This window comes from Gossypium arboreum, chromosome 6 (assembly GCF_025698485.1).
Source record: "Gossypium arboreum isolate Shixiya-1 chromosome 6, ASM2569848v2, whole genome shotgun sequence".
Classification (NCBI taxonomy): Eukaryota; Viridiplantae; Streptophyta; class Magnoliopsida; order Malvales; family Malvaceae; genus Gossypium; species Gossypium arboreum.
Genome location: NC_069075.1, coordinates 87,350,214 through 87,364,053, shown reverse-complemented (window position 1 = coordinate 87,364,053; position 13,840 = coordinate 87,350,214). Strand labels below are relative to the sequence as shown.

At 38.9% G+C, this 13,840-nt stretch overlaps 1 non-coding gene across 1 annotated transcript; it reads left to right on the top strand.

The window, feature by feature from the left end:
* The first annotated feature begins 11,464 nt into the window (after positions 1–11,464).
* LOC128294512 (small nucleolar RNA R71) lies at positions 11,465–11,570 on the top strand. Its single transcript, XR_008284821.1, has one exon. It is a non-coding gene; the product is annotated as a small nucleolar RNA R71 (small nucleolar RNA).
* Positions 11,571–13,840: the final 2,270 nt, after the last annotated feature.

The window sequence follows — 13,840 nt, the reverse complement described above, 5'->3', positions numbered from 1 at the left end:
ACTTCGGTCGCCAATGTTGGGAATGAACGTCAAGACAGAACGGAGTGTCAACATTGTGGCAAATGGCATTCGAAGTTGTAGATTCCATGACCGCCTGTTACAAGTACGGATCGTTGACCACTTCATTAAAGATTGCCCGAGGTTGCTGAGCAGAATGTAAATCGAGTGGGAACCGGGCACTACCACCGCCGAGGTAGACCATCTAGAAATATGGGCAATGCTAGTGGTGGTCGAGAGGATCTAGAGATGCTACGACCAGATCCGAGGCTCGCACTCTGCTAGGGCTTATGCATACGCGACGCCGAGGATGCTTCCTCGCTAGATGTTATTACTGGTACTTTCACTCTCTTTGATACTAATGTGATTGCTTTGATTGACCCGGTTCTACTCATTCTTATATATGTGAAACCTTAGCATCCAAAGAAGACTTTACCTATTGAGTCTCTCGAGTTCGTAATTCGGTGTCAAATCCCTTGGGTCGTTACGTGCTTGTCGACAAAGTGTGTAAGAAATGTCCCCTAGTAATTCGAGGTTCCCTTTTCGGCGGACTTGATGCTTCGCCGTTTGATGAATTTGATGTTATTCCTGGTTTGGATTGGTTGACCGTGCATGATGCGGTTGTGAATTGCAAAAGCAAGACTATTGATTTGAGGTGCGCAAATAACGAGATGATCCGAGATGAGTCTACGGATTTAAAGGGGTTACCAGCTGTAATATCATCAATGTTGGCCCAGAAATGTGTAAGAAAGGGGTGCGAAGCATACCTTGTGTATGTATTTGATGATAAGGAGTTAGAGATAAAACCCGAATCTGTGCCGGTAGTTTGTGAATACCCGAATGTTTTTCCCGAAGAATTACCGGGTTTGCCACCTGTTTGGGAGATAGAGTTTGGTATTGAGCTTGTACCTGGGACTACGCCGATTTCGATAGCTCCGTAATCGTATGGCACCAACCGAGTTAAAAGGTTGAAAGCTCAGTTGCAAGAATTGACGGATAGAGGTTTCGCTTGACCAAGTTTCTCACCTTGGGTGCACCAAGATTGTTTGTGAAAAGAAGGGCGGAACCATGAGGTTGTGCATTGACTATCGTCGGTGAATAAAGTGACGATAAAGAATAAATATCCGTTATCGCGTATTGATGATTTGTTTGATCAACTAAAGGAGCGTCGGTGTTTTCAAAGATAGATTTGAGATCGGGTTATTATCGATTCATGGATTCAGATTGGATGTACCCAAAGCGCTTTCGAGCGAGGTACGGTCACTACGAGTTCTTAGTAATGCCGTTCGGGCTCACTAATGCCCTCGCGGTATTTATGGATTTGATGAATCGATTCTTGACATGATTTGGACCGGTTCGTAGTTGTGTTCATTGATGACATCTTGGTCTATTCAAGAGATGAGACCGAACATCTTTGAACACCGAGATTAGTGTTGCAAATACTACGGGATAAGCGATTATATGCTAAGTTCAGCAAGTGTGAGTTCGGTTAGAGAGGTTAGCTTCTTGGGTCATGTGGTATCTCGTGATCGGTATTCGAGTTGACCCGAGCAAAATTTCAGCCATATAGCTGGAAGCCTCCAGAAATATTACCGAGGTTCGGAGCTTTTGGGGCTTGGTTACTACCGATGATTTGTAAAAGGTTTCTCGATGATAGGCACACCCATGATGAAGCTACTTCAAAAGATGTTAAGTTCGAATGGACGAAAAATGTCGAAAAGTTTTGATCAACTCGAAAACTTGTTTGTGAAGCTCAATTTTAGTGCGGCCGAATCAGGCAAAGAGTTTGTCATCTATAGTGACGCCTCCCTACTTGGGTTAGGTTGCGTATTGATGCAAGAAGGTCGAGTTGTGGCCTATGCGTCGAGACAATTAAAGCCACATGAGAAGAATTATCCGACCCATGATCTCGAATTAGCTGCCATCGTATTCACCTTGAAAATATGGCGACATTACTTATTTGGTGAGAAGTGCCATGTATTTTCGGATCACAAAAGTCTCAAATATTTGATGACTCAAAGAGACTTGAATCTACGACAAAGGCGTTGGCTTGAGTTGTTGAAAGATTATGAGCTGGTCATTGATTATCACCCGGGAAAGGCTAATGTGGTTGCGGACGCCTTAAGCCGGAAATCACTATTCGCTTTGCGAGCGATGAATGTACGCTTGTCTGTTCTACCCGACAATGTGTTAGTAGCTGAATTAAAAGCCAAACCATTATTGATTCATCAAATTCGTGAAGCTCAGAAAGTCGATGATGAATTGGTTGCAAAACGGGCTGAGTGTGTTCCGAACAAGGAATCGGAGTTTCAAATTGATGATGATGATTGTTTGAGGTTCAGAAGTTGTTTGTGTGTTCCAAGGAATTCGGAACTCATTTCGATGATTCTGAACGAAGCCCATTGTAGCCGGATGTCAATTCACCCGGGGAGTACGAAGATGTACAACGATTTGAAACGTCGGTTTTGGTGGCATGGTATGAAACGAGACATCTCCGACTTTGTTTCGAGATGTTTAATATGTCAACAAGTGAAAGCGGAACATCAAGTGCCTTCAGGATTACTTCAGCCAATCAAGATACCCGAGTGGAAATGGGATCGAGTCACAATGGACTTTGTGTCCGGACTGCCATTGTCCGCAAGTAAGAAGGATGCGATTTGGGTTGTTGTTGATAGACTGACTAAGTCGGTTCACTTTATCCCCGTGCGTATGGATTTTTCATTGGATAAACTAGCTGAATTGTACGTTTCTCGATTGTGAGATTACACGGGTACCAATTTACATTGTGTCGGATAGAGATCCGAGATTCACCTCGCGATTTTGGAAGAAATTGCAAGAAGCTTTGGGTACCAAGCTGCATTTTAGCACCGCTTTTCATCCACAAACCGATGGTCAATCTGAGCGGGTAATTCAGATACTTGAGGATATGTTGAGATGTTGCGTCCTTGAGCTTAATGGTTCATGGGAACGATATTTACCTTTGATTGAATTCACTTACAACAATAGTTTTCAGTCAAGTATTAAGATGGCACCTTACGAGGCTTTGTACGGTCGAAAATGCCGTACGCCATTGTTTTGGACCGAACTCGGTGAAAGTAAAATTTTTGAGTGGACTTGATTAAAGATGATGAACAAAGTAAAAGTAATCCGTGAAAGTCTAAAGACAAACCGCAGATCGTCGAAATCGACGCGGATTTGAAACAAAAAGACATTGAGTATCGTGGGAGATAAAGTGTTTCTTAAAGTTTCGCTTGGAAAAGATACTCGATTTGGCCAGTAAAGGCAAATTGAGTCCGAGGTTCATCGGGCCATATGAAGTATCCGAACGAGTCGGTCCATTGCATATCGATTGATTTTGCCTCCCGAACTTGAGAAGATTCACGATGTCTTTCATGTTTCGATGCTTGACGCTATAGATCGATCCATCGCACATAATTAGTCCATCAGAGGTCGAAATTCAAGCCGATATGAGTTATGAAGAAGAACCGATTCGTATTCTAGCTCGTGAAGTGAAGGAGTTGCGAAACAAAAGGGTTCCATTAGTAAAAGTGTTACGGCTCAAACACGGGATGGAAGAAGCTACTTGGGAACCTGAGAACTCTATGAAAGAGCGTTACCCAAACCTATTTACCGGTAAGATTTTCGGGGACGAAAATTTCTTAAGTGGGGGAGAGTTGTGACAGCCCAAAATTGACCCTAGTCGGGAAGTGGTTTCGGGACCGCTAAACCGAGTCACCGAAATGTTTGAACGTAATATTTATTGTCTAGAATATGTAATTATGAATGTGTGAAAATTTCAAGCTTCGATTTAGTCGATTGCATGTGAATTCAGTTAGTAGGACTTGTGTGACACTTTTGAAATGTGATAGGCTAATCTATAAGGACCTAATAGTGCATGTAATCAAAAGGGGGGACTTGCATGTCAAATTTCCCCCCCTAATTGGTAGTGGCCGGCCATGACAAAGGATTATGGGCAAAACATGTCATAGACATGTTATGTTGGTGCATCATGGGAGGAAAAAATAAATTAATGAGTATGGGTAATAAAGAAATGGAAAAAAAAAAAAAGAAAGGATGTGTGAGTGTTACCCCCATTTTGCCGTGAGTTGAAAAAAAAAAAAGAAAAAATTGTTGTTCATCCTTTTCATTTCTTTGAGCCGAAAATTCTAAGGAAGAAGGAAGGAGTTCTTGCTTCATGCTTGGTTTGGAAGAGGATTAGGAGGAGGTTTGGCCATACTTGTGTCTAGATTAAGGTATGTTTGAGGTTGTGCCATGAGATTCATGCATGATTTTAGTTGCTAGCTTGAGTTCTAATTAGCCCATAGTTCAAATCTTTGCTATGTCATGGGGATGATATTCGCCAAGGTGGATTTTGTGTTAATGCCATTGCATGCTAAATATGAAGCTTGATAATGATACATGTGATGGTGGATTGAGGACTCTTGGATTTTCTTTTTAGCATTTTTTTGAGTGAGACATTAAGTTCTTTGTTTAACCATGACCAAAATTGAAATGGTATGGTGTTGTGATGTATTCGGCCATGGTATACCCATAAGTATGATTTATGCTTATTGCATGGTAGGTAAGATTTGTGTTTTGGAGTTATGTTCATGTTTAGTTATAATCAACTTGAGATTCGGCCTTGCACCTATATGTATATATGTTTGCACATAATGTATTGGTATGACATATATACTATCTCAAGGTATATATTTACTTATGATGATGTTTCGGTTATGAAGTAAATGATAGATGCGTATTGAGCTACAATATGTAATGCATTAGTTAGTAAAATGTATGCCATTTATGTGTGGTATTAAATATGTAATTGGCCTCAACATCAACATGCATATTCGGCCACATGAGATGGATTGGTGTGCATGCATTCGGTTAGAGGCAAGCATATTGATGCCTTTATCTTGGTTAGGACAATCGGCTAAAAAGGGAGTGTGGGTTAATATCTTGAGTTGATGCATGATTTCACATGTATGTGACTTTAATGTCTAATGTATAAATGTGGGCTAAGTGCCTTGTGTTCCTCTTTTCGATGCTCAAATGATTAAATCGATTTATTTATTTAATTAAGCTCAAGAGCAAAGGGGATCTAAATCCGATAAAGGGAAGGAAAAAGTGGTCGAATAGCCATCGAAATCGTTCGACAACATCCAAGGTAAGTTTTCGAGTAATGTTTTTGCTGTGCTGGAATCCCTTGCTCAAAACTTACTAAGCATAAATTGCTTACTCCATTTCTTTGTTCTCTGTTTTATAGATTTTGGCTCGTCAGCTATCGGACTCGGGGTTTTTGGAAGTTGAAGTCTCCCACACTATCAAAGCCCCCCCCTTTTGGTACAATTTTGGTTGAACTTTGAAATGGCATGTATAGGACTACGCTTTTTGTTGTTGGTCATGTACCCATGGATTTTGTGTAAATTTGGATAGCCATGCGAAAATGGCTTATATACGTTTTAGCATAGTACCATAATCGTTTTGTATGTTGATCATTAAGAAGTATGGAAATGTTTGGAAACGATTAGCCATTGGAATGGTTAATCATGATCATACTTTGTGCCATGTATGCAAAAAGGGCTAATTGAATCATGGAAATTATGAAATAGGTAAAGTCTACCTCAAAGGCAGATGCTGACAGCAGCAGTGATGTGGATGTGAAAAATCACTAAAAATAGTAGGGATGGAATTAAATAGTGAATAAATTAAGTAATTAACCTTGATGAATCTACTTTCATATGGAAGAAACGAAACGGTCATATGAGTTATATGTTAAGAGATATTTAGGTTTTCATGGAACAGGGCCAGAACGGTTTCTGGAATCCCTGTTCCGAATTTGGAAATTCATTATAAATTAACCAGAGATAATTAGGAGTCATGCCATATATTTATAGATTCATCTTTGAGTCTAGTTTCTATAGAAACAAACGGAATCAGTATTGAAGCCCTGTACAGGGAGATATCCAAGTCGTAATGCTCGAAGGTCAGTGTAGTCGATCCCTGTAACAGGGGAGACTTTAACTAATAAACTGTACTAATTGGCCCGACCAAAAATTCTAGAAAAAAATATTTAGATGGAAATATGAGTCTAGTTTCAGGGAAAATTTACGAAACTGATTTTCGAGCTTTGAAACTCAAGATATGATTTTTAAGGCGACAGTGACGCTGTAACTAGGTTATCTGGAAATTTTTTTTTTGGACTGTGAAAATAATTAAGTCTGTGCACACCTTGTGTTCGACTCCGGTAACGGACTCGGGTACGGGGTGTTACACTAAGCTCGACTTACCTCTTTAGTGCATGGTCATGGTGGTTTGAGGAGTTTATACTCCTCATTCCTACTATCAATCTCATCAAAATAAGGTTTTAATCGGGTGTTGTTTACCTTAAAAGTGCCGAACTTGGGATGACTCACCTCCACCATACCGAATGGAAAAATACTGAGTATCGTAAGAGAGACTTCCTCATTCGGTGTGGTAGTGACGATGTGGGGATCTGCGACATCTAATAAGACCTTATCACCAACCTTAAGTAAATTTGGGGAGGTATCGAACTCATTCTGGCGTAATTTTAGTTTATCGTGTGTTCTCGGTTTATGTGCTAGCCATTCATCTAGCTCCACTATCTGTAACCTTCGTTCTTCATGAATGTGTCCTCTATCATTTCTGGAACATGGCTCGTGAACTTCTTTGAAGCTCAATTTCTGCAAAGTCATATTGTCAGTTTTAGTAGATTGGTGTGGACCATTACCTTCAATGTTCGATATGATGCCAGAATTACGAGCTTAAAGGGTGATCGTTTCGTCTCCCACACGAAGTGTAAGCTCACCTGTGCAAACATGAATAATTGTTTTAGCAGTTGTTAAAAAGGGCCTCCCTAAAATCAAAGGGGTGTTATTATCCTCCTCTATGTCTAGAACAACGAAATCAACGGGAAATATGAACTTATCTACTATCACTAGTACATCTGCAATAATACCCCTAGGAAATCTTATAGTTTTATCTGCCAATTGAATGCTCATCCTAATTTGTTTAGGTTTCCTAAGACCTAGTTACTTAAACATTTTGTAAGGCATGACGTTAATACTATCCCCTAAATCAGCTAATGCATGACTTATATCTAAACTACCAATTAAACAAGGAATTGTAAAACTCCCTGGATCTTTCAATTTGTGAGGTAGCTTATTCTGTAGAATAGCTGAGCAGACTGCGTTTAGCTCCACATGCGACGCTTCGTCCAACTTCTGCTTATTTACTAAAAGCTCTTTTAAAAATTTCATTGCATTTGGCATCTGCGACAGAGCTTCAATAAACGGTAAGTTAATATGTAATTTTTTCAAAAGTTTGAGGAATTTACCGAATAGTTCGTCTAAGCGGTCTTTCCTTGTCACGTTAGGGTATGGGACACGAGGTCTATATTCTTCATTCACCATTTTGTTATGACTTACCTCACTTTTACCTTTCCTCACCACAGTTTCTTGCATCAATTCTAGCTCAGGCGCAATGAATCCTTCCTTATCTTGAGTACTAATTGCGTTGAGGTGTTCCCTTGGATTAGGTTCAGTATTACTTGGTAAACTACCTTTTGGTCGTTCGGAGATTAGTTTGGATAACTGGCCTATCTGAGTTTCGAGCCCTTGGATCGATGCTTGTTGATTCTTAAGTGTTGTCTCGATATTTTGAAAACGGGTTTCTGATACCGAGATGAATTTAGAGAGCATCTATTCAAGGTTCAGTTTCTTCTGTTGTTGATAAGGTGGCTGTTGAAAACCTTGAGGATTTTGTGGCTTTTGATTCCCTTGACTGTGACAGCCCAAAATTGACCCTAGTCGGGAGGTGGTTTCGGGACCACAAAACCGAGGCATAAAAATAATTTATAATTTATTTTGATGCCTATAATATGTGTTAATTCATGTGTGACATTTTGATGTTTCGATTTAGAGTTATAAATGTGAATTTCATTAGAAAGGACCTAGTAGTAAACTTTGAAAGTATGATGGGGAAAGGTGTGATGACTAGTTGAACATGCATGCAAAAATAAGGGATTTGCATGTCAATTTCCCCAACATGAAGTGGCCGCCATGGCAAGAGTGGATGGGCAAAACATGTCATGAAACATGTTTTGTTGGTGCATTACGTGAAATAATAAAATAAAGAGCATGGGCAAAGAAAGAAAAAAAATGGTCTCACCCATGTTCCCCTTGGCCGTGAGTTGAGAGAAAGGAAAAGAAAAAAATTGGTTCATCCATTCTCATTTTCTTTGGGCTGAAAATTCTAAGAAGGAAGGAAATTTTGCTCCATTTTTAGTTTAGAAGAGATCTAGAAGGAGATTTGGCTATACTTGCATCAAGATTAAGGTATGTTGAGGTTGTGTCATGAGATTCATGCTTGTTTTGGTTGCTAACTTGATGTGCATGTTAGCCATGGTTCAAATCCTTGCTATGCCATGAAAAATGGTATTTGGCCAAGGTTGATATTGTGTTAAAGCCATTGCATGCTAAATGTGAAGCTTGTTGATGATGCATGTAATGATGGATTGACTACTCTTGAAATTTCTTTTTAGTATTCTTGAGTAGGACATTGAATTCTTTGTTTAACCATGACCGAAGTTGAAAGAGTATGGTTGTGATGTATTCGCCATGGTGCATTCATGAGCATGATTTATGCTTGTTACTTGATTGGTAAAATTTGTGTTTGGATGGGTATGAACCCTTGAGATTCGCCTTGCACCTATATGTGTATACATGTTTGCACATGATGTATTGGCATGACATATATACTATTTGAAGGTATATATTTGCTTGTGATGATGTTTCGTTATGAAGTACATGAGAGATGTGTATTGAGCTACAATATGTAATGCGTTAGTTAGTAAAATGCATGCTGTTTTTGTGTGGTATTAAGTGCATAATTGGCCTCAACATGGACATGCATATTCGCCACATGAGGGGAAATTGGTGTGCATGCATTCGGTTAGAGGCAAGCATATTGATGCCTATTCTTGGCTTAGAAAATTTGGCTAAGAGGAATATTAACTAATGTGTTGAGTTCGATTCGTGATTTCGTACATATGCGACTTTGATGCCTAATGAGCATATATATTGGCTAGGTATCTTGAATTCTCTTCGATGCTCAAATGATAAAACCAATTTATTTGCTAAATTAAGCTCAAGAGCAAAGGGAGCTAAATCCGATAAGGGGAAGGAAAAAGTCGTCGAATAGCCGTCGAAATCGTTCGACCACGTCCGAGGTAAGTTTTTGAGTATCGAAACATAGATTTTGATTCGATTGAATGAAGTAATAAGCAATCGAAATTGTGCCTTTGTATGTGGCCATTGAGCCGAAATGATATTTTTGCTAAGTGAATTGTGCATAAAAGTTGTGTTATGAAATTGAAACAAAGATGTGTATGAATGTTCGAGTGATATCCGGGCTAAGCCCAAGGCAACCAGCGAGTTATGATATCCGGGCTAAGCCCAAAGGCAATTGGGCGAAGTTATGATATCCGGGCTAAGCCCAAGGCAATTGTGCAAATTGTGATATCCGGGTTAAGTCCCAAGGCCTTTGTGCGAAGTTACCATAACCGGGCTATGTCCCAAGGCGTTTGAACGAGTAGCTATATCCGGATAAACTCAAGGTATGTGATTCGAGAACTTTGAACTTGCTGGAAAATTTTCAGTTAATGCACTTGTGAAATTCCCAACAACAAGGTATGTTTTGTGTGTGCTTCGCACACTATGAGTAAGTGCGTATGAATATTCGCTCTAATGATAAATGAGCTATCGGCATTAACTAGGCCGTTATTTGTGTATGAATATAAGAGTTGGGATTGTGAAGTAAGCATGTCTTTGAGAAATTGTGCATATGAATTATTGTTTAGCTACTTGAATGCTATGCTTTGGTTGTGTGTATATTATGGCTCAAACTTACTAAGCATAAATTGCTTACTCCGTTTCTTTGTTTCTCTGCTTATAGATTTTACTCGTTAGCGATCGGATTCGGGATCATAGAAGTTGAAGTCAACCACACTATCAAAGCCCTTTTGGTACTCCTTTAGTTGAGTTTTGGATATGGCATGTATAGGACCACCCTCGGTTGTTTTTAAGTACTTTGTGATGTATATGTGTGTGCCATGCGAAAATGGTTCGTAAAAGTGGAGTATGGAATTTGACCATATGTGGTTTGTAATTATATTTGGTTTCATGATGTGATTATGGTTTGAATGAGAGTGTTGGTCACATGATCAGCCATTGGAATGGCTAAATATGATCATATGTGGACCTAAGTATGACTAGACTATAGTTGGTCCATGGGAACTACAATATAGGTAAAGCCTACCTTAAAAACAGAGGCTGCCAGCTGCAGTGACGTGGATGTGAAAAATCACCAAAATTTGTAGGAATGGTGTTAAATAGTGAATAAATTATGTGATCGAACCTTGACAAGTCTATTTTCATATGAAAGTAACGAAACGATCATATGAACAGTATACTCAGAGATATTAAAGTTCTCGTGAGACAGGGCCAGAACGGTTTCTGGGTCCCCTGTCGCAACTTTGAAAATTTACCATAAATTATCCAGAATGAATTAGAAGTAATGCCTTATATTTCCAGATTCCTTTTTCAGTCTAGTTTCATTAGAAACAAACGACATCAGTATTGAAACCCTGTACAGAGAGATATTCAAGTTGTAACGCGTGAAGGTCAGTGTAGTCGACCCCTGTAACATGGGTGAATTTAACTAATAAACTGTACCAATTGGCCCGACCGAAAATTCTAGAAAAAAATCCAGGGATGGATATATGAGTCTAAATTCAGGGAAAATTTACGGAATCAGTTTCCGAGTTCTGTAACTCGAGATATGCTTTTTAAGGCAACAGTGATGCAGTTTTCCAGCTTGCCTGGGAATGTCAAGTTGGTCGGTGCTATAAGTGGTTTTGGCCTGTTAACCCCTCGTGTCCGGCACCGGCAACGGTCTCGGGTTCGGGGTGTTACATTGACCACCCTAGGAGAAATTTGGGTGGTTCCTCCAACCTACATTATAAGTATTACTGTATGGGTTATTTTGAGATCTAAAGTTATTGTTACCCATATAGTTGACTTGTTCCTCTTCAGTTGTAGGATTGAAGGATTGATATTCTATATGCACACCTCCTCCACTTGAGTCACACCTCATTACTGGATGTACCTGTGTAGAACCAAGTAAACCATCAATCTTTTTATTGAGAAGTTCTACCTGATTTGACAACATAGTAACTGAGTCGATGTTATAAACGCTGGCTATTTTTGTTGGCTTAGTCCTCATGACTTGCCACTGATAGTTATTCAGTGACATTTCTTCAATGAATTCATAAGCCTCTTCAGGTGTTTTGTTGTTGATGGTTCCTCCAGCAACTGCGTCAATCATCTGTCTTGTAGAGGGATTCACACCATTGTAAAATGTTTGAAATTGCAGTCATAGAGGTAACCCATGGTGAAGGCACCTTCGCAATAGATCCTTGTATCTTTCCCATGCATCGTAAAGTGTTTCTAAGTCCATCTGCACAAAAGAAGAGATATCATTATGTAACTTAGCCATTTTAGCTGGCGAAAAATATTTTAGTAGAAATTTTTCGGTCATTTGTTCCTAAGTAGTGATGGACCCTCGTGATAACGAGTTTAACCACTGTTTAGCTTTGTTTCTCAGTGAAAAAGGGAATAACAGAAGGCGAATGGCATCATCAGAAATGTTATTAATTTTGAAAGTGTCGCAAAACTCCAGAAAATTCGCCAAGTGAGTGTTGGGATCCTCATCCAGCAAACCATCAAACTGAACAAACTACTATATCATCTAAATTGTGTTAGGTTTCAGTTCGAAATTATTCGCAGCAATAGTAGGTCTAACTATACTTGATTCAATTCCTGTTAAAGAAGGTTTAACATAGTCATACATAGTACGTGGAGTAGGATTTTGATTAGCCGCAATTGCAGGATGTAGCTGATTGCCTTGGTTTTCAGCCATCTCTTCGGTTGGGGGTTGAGTATCGTCTTCTTGCTCGTTCTCTTTGTATCTTGAGCTTCGCCTTATTTCTCTTTGGATTCTACGAACTATGCGATCGATTTCTTCGTCAAAAAGTAATGGTCCCGACGGGTTTCTTCTAGTCATAAACTATAAAAACATGTCAAGAGAGAGAAAAAGTAAATTAATTAGTAATAATAATTAAATTAAATTGCAAGAAAAATAAATGGTTAAAGTAATAAAAATTGAGTGTTCCTAATATCTTAGTTCCCCGGCAACGGCGCCAAAAACTTGATCGCGAGCTTTCGTGATAGGTTTTAAAAATTTATAATTAATTATTCTTGAAACTAACTATTATCGCAATTTAGGCAAGTGTACCTATCGAACAGTAGTATAGTTTTAGCAAGACCGGATTGTCAAACCCAAAGGAACTAAAAGTACTGGTAATGACTGTCGTTTTATTATCTAGCCTAAGAATAATGGGGTTTTGTTTTAATTAACTAATTATCTAAACTAAGAATGCACAGAGAAAAGAATTGGGGAATTGCTTTTGGGAAAAATCGATTGACTTAAGACAATACCTAAGGAAAAATCCACCTAGACTTTACTTGTTATTCTGGCTTCGAATCAGACAATTTATTCATTCAACTTATTCCGCAGAGATCCCTAAGTTATGTTTTATCCCTATTCAAGACTAATAACGTCTAATCCCTAGATTGAATAACCGAGACTTTTCTCTAATTAACACTCTAGGGTTGCATTAACTCGATCTATGGATCCTCTTATAAGGTTTCACCCTAATCCGACAAAATCTTGTCACCCTATTTTTAGGCGCACAATCAACTCCGCTTAATTATGACAAAAGTACTCTTAGATAGGGTCTATTCCTCCTCTGAATAAGAGCATGTCTTGAATCAGTATCCTGGGATATCAAAACAAGAATTAAGAACACATAATTAAGAACAATTTAAATATATATCATACGATTTAGAAAATAATAATAAGATTCGTCTTAGGTTTCATTCCCCTTAGGTATTTAGGGGTTTTAGTTCATAACTAAATAAGAAAATATCTCAGAAGAATAAAGAATACAAAACATAAAGAAAACCCAAAACTCCTGAAGGGAAATTGAGGAGAGATCTTCAGCCTTGATGATGAATCCGGCTTCTAAGATGGATCAATCGGCTTCCTTGAAGTAATTCCTTACCCCTATTCTTTGTCTCTTTTTCTTCCTCCTCTAGGGTGTATTTATAGGCTTTGGAATGCATAGAAGCCCTCAAAAGTGGCCTTTTCTAAATTGGACTTAACTTGGGCTCGGCAGGGACACGCCCGTGTGTGATTACTTCAGGCCATGTTTGAGCCTATGAAAATGGCACGGGCGTGTGCTATACCCGTGTGAATCGTACTTCAATTCTGCCAAATTGACATGGTTGTATGGTCTACCCGTGTGAGAAGGTCCAGGCCGTGTTGATTTCGTACTTTAGCCCATTTTCTCTGTTTTTGGCCCGTTTCTCATTCCTTTCACTCTCCTATGCTCTCCTAAGTATAAAACATGAAATTAAAGCATTAGGAGCATCGAATTCACCAATTCTAATGAGAAATCATCCAGAAAATGCATTAAACATGGGATAAAAATATGTATAATTTACGGTTTATCAAATACATGTGCTGTAAATTTTATATTGAAATTTTCGTTAGGCTTGGAATAAGGAGTAAATTGCATGAATTTCATTTTCCGAGCCTAGGGACAAAATCGTTATTAATTAAAAGTTTAGGGGCAAAATGATAATTTTGCTAAGATGTAAATTGGACTGAATTGAGTTTAAATTGTATTAAATTGATG